The sequence below is a fragment of the Anas platyrhynchos genome, chromosome 21 (genome assembly GCF_047663525.1).
Source record: "Anas platyrhynchos isolate ZD024472 breed Pekin duck chromosome 21, IASCAAS_PekinDuck_T2T, whole genome shotgun sequence".
Lineage (NCBI taxonomy): Eukaryota > Metazoa > Chordata > Aves > Anseriformes > Anatidae > Anas > Anas platyrhynchos.
Genome location: NC_092607.1, coordinates 11,527,105 through 11,538,533, shown reverse-complemented (window position 1 = coordinate 11,538,533; position 11,429 = coordinate 11,527,105). Strand labels below are relative to the sequence as shown.

At 43.0% G+C, this 11,429-nt stretch overlaps 1 protein-coding gene across 7 annotated transcripts in view; it reads left to right on the top strand.

Annotated features, from left to right (window-relative positions):
- Positions 1–285: 285 nt before the first annotated feature.
- Positions 286–11,429, top strand: part of ZNF217 (zinc finger protein 217) — a 28,414-nt gene continuing 17,270 nt past the window's right edge. For 2 of the 7 annotated variants that reach the window (XM_021276662.4, XM_072026552.1), the window contains exon 1: positions 286–502. The gene's annotated coding sequence lies outside the window, so the exon portion shown is untranslated. Of the gene's footprint in view, positions 503–534; positions 1,150–1,446; positions 1,574–2,451; positions 2,574–11,429 lie in introns of those variants that run through there. The other 5 variants (XM_072026549.1, XM_072026550.1, XM_072026551.1 and 2 more) reach the window with 4 other exon arrangements.

Below are 11,429 nucleotides of genomic sequence, written 5' to 3'. Positions count from 1 at the left end.
CCCCTTCCGAGGCGTATGGCCGTATTTACATTTACAAAGAGGCAGCCGATGGGGCCCCGGGGGCTGAATTGCGGCCCCTTCGCACACACACACCAGCCCCGTGCCCCACGAAGGCCGGCTCGGCTCACCAGGGGCAACCACCGGCGGCGCTCCAAGGCCCAACGGCCCCTCAAGGGAGCCGCGGAGAAGGCAGCGTGGGGGGAGCACTGCTGGACCGCCCCACTCCTCACTGCCGGCTCCGGGCCGGGAGAAGGCGGGGAAGGGAAGAAGAGAAAGGAGGGGAAGGGAGGCGAGGGGCAGGGCCTGCCGTGAGGGCGGAGCGGGCGGCCGGGGGCTGCCCGAGCAACAGCTGCGGCGGGAGCGGTTTACAAACAGTGCCCCGAACGCCAGCACCGCCGCCGAGTCCGGGCTCCGGCGGCACCGCGGGCGGCCGCCCCCGCTCCCCTCCGTCCCTCTTTGCCCCCACCTCAGGATGCCGGCCGGGGAGGCGGCTCAGGCGCAGGTGAGGGAGGGCTGAGGGTCGGCTGCAGTGAGGGGGGCTCCCCTCTGGACCCCCCCAATCCACTCGTGTCCCCCCCTACTCATATCCTCACGGGAGGGGAGCCACAGCCCCTTCCCCGCGGGGCTGGCTCCCGTGTGATGGAGGGAGGTGGTGGTGGGGGGCAGCACCTCTGCGGGGGGGGTCCCCGCTTTGTGAGGGGCTGGGGGGGCCCCCTCGCGGCTGTCCCGGAGCCTGGAGGGTGTGTGTGTGTGGAGGGGGGGGAGGTTGAGGAGGAGGAAGGGCAGGTGAGGAGGGGGGGGCAGGTGAGAGGCGGCGGAGCAGCAGCAGGTAACGAGCCCCTCCCTGGGGGCGGTGGGGGGCGAGCGCAGCCCTTCCCAGCCTCCCTGCCTCCCTCCCAGCCTCTCTCCTTCCCTCCCAGCCTCCCTCCGGTGCCTCCCAGCCTTGCCCGGCTCCTTCCTTCGCCCGCTCGGGGTCGCCTCCCCTCTGCGCCCCCCGCGGCCAGGAGGTGTCCCCAGGTCCCGCTGCGGCCCCTGCCCCTTCCCTTGCTGCCTCCCCGGGGCTCTCCCAGCGCCCAGGCGGGGCTCGGGGGGAGCAGGGGGCACCCGCTTCTTTGTGAGCCCGAGATGGTCCTGGAGGAAGGATTTGGAGTAAGTGGCTCATGGGGCCGGGGATGGGGGGGTTAATGAAAAGTTTATCGATCCGTTTTGCCATTTTTTTTTCTCCTAAAGGCTAAACCCTTCCTCCTAATTTCCCAGGCATCGTGTTCCTTTCTCTCTCTCTTTTTTTTTTTTTTTTTTTTTTTTTTTATAAGAGGAATAGGAAGTTTAGGAAATAAATAAATAAGCCCCAACTGACTTCTTAGGCAACAAAGACGTTGCCAAGCGAGGACAATAAAATTCTAGAATATCTAGAGATTGAATTTCACTCCTGCTCCGTGATACTCGCCGGACTTTCTGTTCCTGGGGGTGGAGGGGGGGGGTGTTTATTTGTTTCCCACACAGAAAACCTGCAGCCAGAGTGAGCTGTGTGTACTCTAATGAGCCATCCCATAAACGTGCTGTGTGACTCCTAGTAAGTATCTGAATTGAAGTGTAATAGTTTTGAAGTGGCGGTGAACAACAATCTTTATGCTGTGTTATTGATCTGCTGATGAAAGGCGTTTGGATCTGAAAGGGGTTTAGTTTAGGGTTTTTGTGTGCTTAAAGCTTTTTTTTTTTTTTTTTTAAGGCAACAACACTTTTTTTTTTTTTTTTTCCTCTTTCTGAAATGACCTTGAGAGCTTTAAAACTCCATCAGTTTCTAGCCGGTGGGTTTGAGGGGAAGGCAGTAGCAGAAGCATCTAGTGAAAATCGAAAATAGAAATAGGAACTGAAGTAGGTGCAGTGAAATGTTTTCTTATAGAAGTATGTGAAAAGGGAAGTTTTTGTAAGAATGTGTGAAAAAGAAGAGAGGGAAATAACGCAGTTTCAGATGCAACGAGAGACCGAGCATATCATTCTTCACATTTTATTAGGCCCTGAGCTGCAGGACTGATACGATCTGGAAGACACCGAAATAAAACGCCTAACTACAAGTTGAATAGCAGGCATTGACTTGCTGACCAGGGCTTACATGCTCGTTGCTTGGGGGGGGGGCTGGCTCTGTGTCTGCAAAGGTATCGGAGCACCGAGCTATGACAATGGCTTGCAAGCGCTTTCACGCCATGTTTTATTGCTCCTAGGAGCTCCCACTGCCTGTGGGTTTGGGAACACGGCTGAGACTTTAATTCGGGATGTCCACCCTAATGTTCAAGCGTTTCCTGGGATAACACAGAAGGACGGTTTTAAATCAGAAGGATAAGCTGCATTCTTTGGCCGAGGGGGAGGGCAGGGGGGAAAGGGTGGAGGAGGCTTTTTTTTTTTTTTCTTCCCCTTTAACTAGTTCTGTAACTGAGTCAATATTTTAAGATCTGTAGCAGGAATGTGGCTTTGTGATCACTGATCTTTCTGCAGCACTTTTGAAAAGGAGCAATACTGTAATTCCCTGCGAAATATTCGGGTTTTCTCTCTTTCGGCTCCCGTTTGCAATCAGTGTGAGTTTTCAAGTTCTGCCTTTTGAGTTTGTTAGGGTGATGAATATGAAAAGCAAATAACTTTAGAAACGCGGTTATTACAGGGATTATTGATTGGCTTGGCCTACAGCCAGCAGCTCTTCTGCCGGCACCGGAGTTGCTGATTTAAATTCTGGAGATTCTTTTAAAATATGTAAGTCTTTGTGCATGGTTAAACAATATACCGGGCTATTTAAGAACAGTAGATCAGTTTTTTTAGTTAAGGTTGTTCAATTATGTCTTCATCGCTTTGGAGTTGGTTGAATGACTTGACATGAGATTAAGCACAACAAAAGAAAAGGCAGGGGAACAACAGCTGCCTGCCAGCACCAGAGCACTCGTATTCCTAGCAGTTAAGCATTTTTACCTTCTAGTACTCTGTGGTGTCAGGTTTAAACGTTAATATTTATATTCGTGTTTACAAGAACCTTAGGCATTTCTGATAACACATCAGGCGCTGAGTCCTGGGTATTCGTGTTTTGGGCTTGTTTGTCTCTTGCGTTTTTAAGAAAACTACCTTCAGATCTGATACTAAGGAGTGAATTGATCTCATTAACTTTTCAGACAAAAGTAGCAAACAGTCCCCACTAGTTTGTACTTGTTTAGTTACTGTGTGGTAAGAACTTTAAGGTGTGTCCTTAATGGCAGCTGACGATTCTTGCTGAGAAGCCTTGTTTATTTTAGGTAGATGTTTTATACAGAATTTCCAGTGGGACGAATTACTACACTGCCTGCACTTAGCCTTTCTGAAGACTGGCTGTAAGCATAAGAGAATAATTTTACCATGCTGCAATCAGTATATATATTTTTAAATTAAAGTCATTAAGTTTTACTGTGTATTTTGAGGGTTTTCCTACTTCCTTTGTTTAAACATTCTTAAACAGTGCATATCATACATGAATTTAAAACATTCATATGGCACTATTGGGCTGGATTTACATTTAAAATGAGTACCTACGTTCTTGATGATCAAAATAGAAAAAGTATTTCTTTAAATAAGTGGATGTTTTCTGGTTTTGAATGTGGTAAGAGGACTATATTTGTATCTTGTAAACAAAGTTTCATATAAAGTAGTCTTTACAGAATGGCTTCCAGGCTTTGGATTAGAGGATTTTTTCCTTAATTTTAAGTGAATATTTTTTTTTCTTTGTTTTGGTAGGGGTGGGGGGAGCAAGATATAGCACAGGGGCTGGGAAAGGGAAGCTAATAAACTTTAGCACCTTTATCAGACTGTCTTATGAAAGGTTACTTCATTTTGGCTTCCTCTTTCATGAGATCACATTCAAAAATTCCTTTTTGAGCACTTCTAACCTTCAGAAAGTACCTTCCCCTTACTGCTATACTTTCATGTAGAACAGGGTTGCTAGATTAATACCACATTTTATATGAACAGAGTGCTAAGTTATTACTGTGATCAGGGGAAATAATTTCAAAAGGGAACTCTGAGTTTCCCTTGACTGTCGAAACAGTGATTACAATAAACTCTTAATTACAAACTCAGATTTTTGTAACTAAGAAGCTCTGGGGAAACGTTAAGTAAATTTTGACTTCCCTTTGTTCTTGGGGACTTTTTTTTGTCCCAACTCTTTCTAACCTGAATCTTGATATGGAATTCATTGTCCTGGTAAAGGATTCCATGCTCTGGGTATGTAAATACACTCCCTCTTTCCTGTGTTATGAAATGTGCAACTACCACTGGCATATGGAAGGAACAGCCCCGTCCCCCCTTCTCCTCCCCAAGGTAAAATGGGCTAAGCTTTCTTTTCTTTGCAAGCAGCTGAAAGAAGAGTTTGACCTTTGAACTCCCCCTCACACTTCCACCCTGCTTTCAGGATGATTAAATAACCAAGGATATTTGCCTGTGTCTTATGCTTATTTATCTCACTTAAAATGTTCTAATACTTAACTGTTGAGGTATTGTCTTTAAATATAGCAAGATAGTACATTTCAGCTACAGCAGGGCTGCCATTTGCCAGCTCAGCCCTCTTATTTTTGAGACTCTGGATTTAGAACATCAACATTCCAGTAAGATACTCTTTCCACATCTCATAACTACATTAATTTCAAGCTACTATTTGCTTTTAATGGACTCGGGGTCGTTTCTGATGACCCTTGACCCCCCACTTTTAAGGTAACTTTAGTAACCAAAAAGTTGAAAAGAGTTTTTCTTTGTGGCGCATGAATACGATCAGGGGATTCTGCTGACTACTGTATGCATGCTTTTAGAGAGATGTGACTCATACCACAAGAGATTTGCAACTGAAGACAAAAGTAAGGAAAAGGATATGACCAAGCTGTGTAAGATTCTCAATGTGCTGTATTTTAAGGTTTAAAAAAAAAAGCATGCTTTTCCAAGCTAAATTTGCCTAGCTTTTTCTGTACCTCCAAACACAAGGCTATTCTCAAAGATTTGGTTTTAAACATCAACTTTTTTTTAAAGTAAAATTCCCTAATCTTGTTTTATTGCTGATAAAAACTTATGCCAACAGAAGAAAAATATATTAAAATTTCTACTGTTACAATCATATGACTTTGGTCAGGGTAGTTTATAGCTTATCATAAATCTAGCTGCTCTTGTGATTCTTCCCCTTCTTTTTCTTTTTTTCTTTTTCTTTTCTTTCGGGGGAGGGAGGGGAGGCGGGGAACAGGCTCAGTGGTGTGATAGGAACTGACATCAAGTTTCAAAGTAAACCAGGGTGGGTGCTGGGAGAAGTGAGGTATAAATGAAAAAAGAGACATACTTGTTTATGTACACACAATGTCTGTGAGTGTGTTGCTGGAGATGGAATTAGTACTCAGACTGCCTTGGGAATTTCAAAAGAAAGTAGAAGAGGAAATGTAGTTAAAATATGCAGGAAAATCTATGTAGATCAGTGTGACTTAGAGATTTGAGCAGAAACCTGTCCATGTAAAAGTGAATAATTGACCGGGTGGTGATTCTCTATGTGCTAAAGATTTTATGTAACTAAAGTATCAAAGTCTGAGTTTGTTTATGCACAACAGGTACACTTGCATTTTTCTGTGTAATAAAGTGTAGAGCAGTTTGCCTCTGACATAAGCGACTGTAGGAAATTAAAGGCCTTTGTATTGTGCTTACGCTTATTGTGGTGGTTGGGAGCTGATTGGGTGGGACCTTTGGGGTTATGGCAGCCTCTGTTTCTTTTCCTACACAGGTAGGAAGAAGCAAATCAGATGTGCTCCATCCAAAACCTGTGATGTACATAGTTACATAGTGCACTGTTAGGAAAATGGGCATAAAGGTTTTCTGGAGAAACCACTGCTTTTGTTTAGCTTTAGTGCTCATCTCTAATCTTTTTTTAATGCTAGTAAAAATTCATATAAGAAACTTCTGCTTATTTCCTCTCTTCAGAAAGGTCAATTTCTTGTGGATGCTGACTCTTGTTTCTAGGATAGCGTGGCACCTTAAAGCTCAGTGAGGTGCACTATGCCATATCATGCATCCCTTCAGTCCAATAATGTTGGATAATATGATGCAAAGGAACTAAGAGTTGAGTCTCCATCAGTTGGTGCTGGCCTCTGGAAGAGCTCCCACCTGCATAGAATAAAGGAGGCAACGATTTGAAATGTCTATTTCTAGCACACTTCTATTTTAGTATCTTCAGATGCTATGCCAGGGGATGACTTGAGTAGCAGTAAATGTCTTTCCATCAGGCTGTGTACCTTTTTCCATCTTTCAGGACTGATTTTTGCTAATACGTACTTGTGGATATCTTCAAAGTGACAACTTTGAAGTCAGTGCTCTGCAGCAGGGGGGGAGGATAAAAAGCTGCTGCTTTTTTTTTTTTTTTTCTCCCAAAGTACAGGGGCTTAAACTGTGCTGGGTGGGAGTTTGATTCAGAGTTGAAATCAGGTGAGAGGACTAGGGAAGACTAATGACATGGACAAAGTGAGCTCTTTGGAAATAACTACTACTCTCAAATTCAGGAATAACAAAATCTCTTTTCCTGTTATTTCACCTTTGCTGCTCAAAGGGATGCAACTTCCCTATAATTGCTACAGAGGAACTGCAGGCTCGTGAGTAGTAAGGAATTGTCTAATTTGGTAATCTCTGAATTTACCACTTCTTTGTAGTGGTGGCTGCTGGAGAGATTTTACATGCTTCTGCCAAGAAGTGTTAAAAATAAGTAAAAAATCAAATTTGCTGTTAAGGTCTCTGAAAATATCTTCTTTCAAATGGAAACCAGGACTAAACATATAAGGCAGTTTATGTAAGGTGAGACTGACTCAACAATAAAAATGTATCTCTCGCTGCACCGAGAGTCTTTACCTGATGTGGAGAGAACAATAAACTGTTTTGTAAGGTAAGGGGTCATTGCCAGTTTAAGTGTGTGTAACTTCTTAATTTAATGAAGTTGCATCATATGGCAGTGGTGAAATGTGTCCCAGACTTATTTAAAATGGGATTACTCTTGTCTTTCATCCCTTCCACGCCAGGTATTGGCTCCTTCATATTGTCTAAAGTACACTTTGCTTTTGTGGTTCCTGAGAAATTCTCACCTAATCAGAGAGAGGGGGGAAAGAGAAAAATCTGGCCGTTAGAGCAGTCCTTCTAACTTCAAAAGTCAATACTTATTTGTAGCACTTCCTCCTTTAATGCCAAGAATTAGTCTCTTTTATATTTGCTCTTGCTCAGTGGAGGAAAAACATGTGCAAAGTGATGCAAGCTTATATGTTCTCTTCTTTAAAAGGAATAATTACATCTTTTGATAGAAGAGGCATTCAGTTCACTGAGGGAGACGCATTCAGCTCATCTATCCTCTGCCAAAACAGTTAGACATATAGCCTTAAAGAAAAAGGGACTCTGCAGGAAAAGGTTTTTTAGAGAAAGGATATCCTTTGTTTCTATTAGTATAGATGTCTGAAATGGGGGGGAGTTTTCCTAATATTGTTCATTATTAACTACTAGTTATTTTCCACTGGTGATTAAAATCCTGTTTGCTAGACTTCGGGGGAAAAGGATTTGCATGTATGTCTGTCTTATCTGGCTACAAAAGAGCTTTCAATGCAAAATCTTTCTAAAGTGTTTGTGGAGAAACGCCTGGGCAGTAACGTTCTTGCATTCTGGTGTACGTCTGTTCCTTTAGGTCTGCTTTTTGTGAATTGTCTTGGTTTCACTGCATTGGAAAGCTCTAGTTGTGTGAGAAGGTCCTGTACCTGAGGGAAATAGAATAGCCTTTCTTTTAGAAAGAATGAACAGATAAACCATGAAAACCCCTCCAAGAATTGAAGTTTAAGATAACTTTGAAAACTTCAAGCCTGAAGGATGAAGACTTAAGTTGTGCAGCATTTAGGGAGTGGAAATTCCAATTTGTGGTCATCTTTTATGTTCTCTTTTCAACCTGAACGTCTTCGTTTTGATCTTTTCCTGCAACTGAAATAAACAACTCTCTTCCTCCCCTTCCTCCCGCTAGATCTCCGTTTCCTTTAAAGTACTCGTGTTAGTTCTTTATCAGAATGAACTGTTAACAAACTTTTATTTAAGAACATTTTTGTACTTGAACGCTTGGCAGAAAAATTCATGGTTGAGAAGCTGTGCTAGGTGTATTCACATGCTCCTCTGTTAACAAAGAAATGTACTGGGAAGTTGTTAAAATGATTTACAGTTAAAAGAGAGAAGGGAGTAGCTCTTTCCTTCCCTAGAAAGCAATAGGACACAAAGTAATGAAGAGTAAGTTATTGGCTTCATGTAGTGTTATGAAGAAAAGCTGACTCCTCTGCTGTTCTGCAAAATAATGCTTTATCTGGGCTGACTTTTATAGCTTTCCAGCATTCAGCTCGAGTCACAGGCAGATGGGCACTGTACTCAGAAATAAGGTCCCAGTCCATGGAGCGTATGACTTGTTGCCTTCCCTGGGTTTAGGGGCTGCCATTTCTTCAAACTAGGGCAGGGAAGACATTTGTCTGATACGGGAGAACAGCTTACTGCATGAGGTGTGACACACAGCTTTCCTAAAAGTAGGAAGGGCAATGTGTACTTGACTGAAGTCCAAGCACCTGTAGAGTCAACGTTGGAATTTCACGCTGTGGATCTCTGGGAACTCGACTAACGTTTCAGAGCAATTGGTGAGTTAGTCATAGCACCCTGCGATGACTTCTTGCCTTGCTTTCTGACTAAGCAGAGGAGCTTGTGAAGGCACAGCACGCCAGTGGTGGTGGCACCACGGAGCTCTTGTTGCTGGTGGGTTCTGCAAGCACTACATGAGCAACATTAGGATGCTGCATGTACTATCTTGAGAGCTGGGAGTTCTTGATCATTGCTAGAGACTACTTGGGGGTGTGGTATTTCTGCTTAGTGTCTTCTGTGTGCACTTGGTGTGGTGCAACTGCCTTAACTATGTGCAATGAGATGGATGTAATCTTAAAGAAAGCTCTAAGCTAAGTTCAGCCTCATCTCTAAAGGATAAGAAGTTGTATTGAGTTATGCACAAGTTATACTGTGATCAATATTGCCCCAAATGTAGATGTGCCCAGCCAAAATAAATAATCTCCATAAGGTGGCTTTTGTTTGCAGGCAAAGGGTGGAGGTTTCAATAAGGAAAAAGTGGTTAATTGCTTCATTTTATCTACGTTCATCAGGCAGAACTGGAACAGCTATTCTGCAAAAGCAGAAGTTTTAGATTGAAATAAAAAAAGATGGTTAAATAACTTGTCAGTGGTTTCCAATAAGTAATCATTAGTATAGGATCTCTCATTATCAGTGTCGAAGAGGAGGAACCTGTTCTGAGGTATAAATGTGCCAAGAGAGGAAAAAAATCACGTTCAATGACTCTGACCTCTTGAAACTGAGGAAAATTGAAGAAAAACTTTGAAAGCAGGTGGAATTACTTCACATTTATATTCCTGGAGTGCTAATACACCTAGCACAAGTGAAGGTGGCTACTCCTGGGTGTGCTGGTGAGGCAGGGCTGTCTGCTGGCAGGGGGCTGTGGGGCACTCCAACCTTTTGAACTTCAATTGGGATGGTGAGAGAAACAGGGTATCAATCCGTCCATCTGTCTAGCAGTGCTGGATTCACTACTGGCCTTGAGCTTAAGGACCTGCTGGCAGGTTGCTGAGGTTGTCCTCTGAGTACATTTTGCGTAGGAGATACAAAAGTAACCCAAGTGTCACTTATCTCCTAGCTGGAGCTTCTAGTTTTCTCACTTCTGTTTTTAAGAAACTATTGAAGCAACTGGGTGAACTTCTGTAATTGGTGTGGCTTGCTTCTTGCGTTTGAGCAGCAGTTAGTTTTGCTAGCACACAACTCACAAGGTGTAGTTGTTTGTCCTGCTACCAGCTATGCAACTTCTACTCCCAGAGCTCTGTAGCGTTTGAAGCAAGAAATGTGGTTGAACTTTGCTGTTCTCTGAAAGGTGTGTCTAGAACTTTTATTACATATTCATGGACGTTTTGAAATGCAGGAAGTAGAAATGCAATAAAATTACTACTGATCGGTCATTTCCCAAAGAAATCTTTGAGACTGTAACATGTAGTCTTTAGTTGTGTAATTTAATAAAAATAAATTAAACTTCTCTACAGGCACTTAATTAAAACTTTGTCAGCTCTAATAATCTATTTAGATGCAGCAGCTTTTTGGTGTGGTTACTAGGTGGTGTGGCAAGCGCAATGGAAAGATGTTCTCATCTGTCCAGCTCAGTTTTTATTTATATACATTTTGTGGTGTTTATACATACAATGGGTATGGCTGCAAATGCGTTAAAATATTTGACCAAAGACCACATAGCCAAATCTGACTCCTGTGAACGGCTCTGGGCTGTTGGCAGGATAAAGCTCAGTAGATGGCATCCTTGGGGGAGAAGAGCTCACCTGGAGCCTGGGCAAGGTGATTTTCTCCCTGTTCCTTGTACCCATGCACTTGGGGCTCTGCTGGAGGTGCATGTCGACATCCACAAATGGTGAGCACGGAATTTAGAAGATTTCTTGACTCACTGAAATGTGAGGAGGGAGGGATAGTCAGCCTCTGTTTTCAACTTTGAGTTAATCTGCAGCAAATTTAGACCTTTCTCTACAGCTATTGGGACTGATGGTTTCCTGTTGTAGTCTGCTCTTTACTCAAGATCTCTGGCTGTCGGACACTGGTGCTGTGTCCTGTTCTTCATTTCTCTTCTCTGACCTTTTGTCTACTGAAAGTGAAAGACTATAGAAGCTACCCCAGGTACTGCAATTTTTTTTGAGCCAATGTATAGACCTTCAGACATAAACAGTTACAGTGCCCTTCCAGGCTGCAGGTTGTCTACTTTCCCAAGTAAGCAATAATATGGAATTAAGGTAACTCTTTACAGTTTTGCTGCTATGCAGAGGGTTTTGAATAACAGGAATGTAATTAATTAGCATTTTTTGATCCTCAAATCCAAGGCATATTATTATCCTTCCTTGATCCTCACAAGGAAGAAAAGTTTTTTTTTTCTTTTTTTTTTTCAGATAATGGATAAAATCGTAGTGCAGATATTCAGCTTGCATTTTAAGCGTGCATTAGCTTGTCTAAACAGTATGAGGATAATCATGCCCCCCTTTTTACAAGCTGTTTGTCTGATCAGAGTGGAATATGAAATCACTAGATACAGAAATAAAGCTAGTCTTCCATCTCACCTGGAAAAAGTCACCTTCTGATTCTAGTAGTAGGGTCTTTTTTATTTTATTTTTTTGGTTATAATTTTGTCTAGTTGCATCTGCAGTTTTCTTCAGAAATTCCACCTGAAGGGCTTTTCCTGTCTATAGGTATTATCTCCTGTATATAATGGTATACCCAAGAGAAAATAGTTGTCTGAACTGCAATTAGGCGTTTTGGATTCTAAAACAGGAATATCTTGCTCTGCT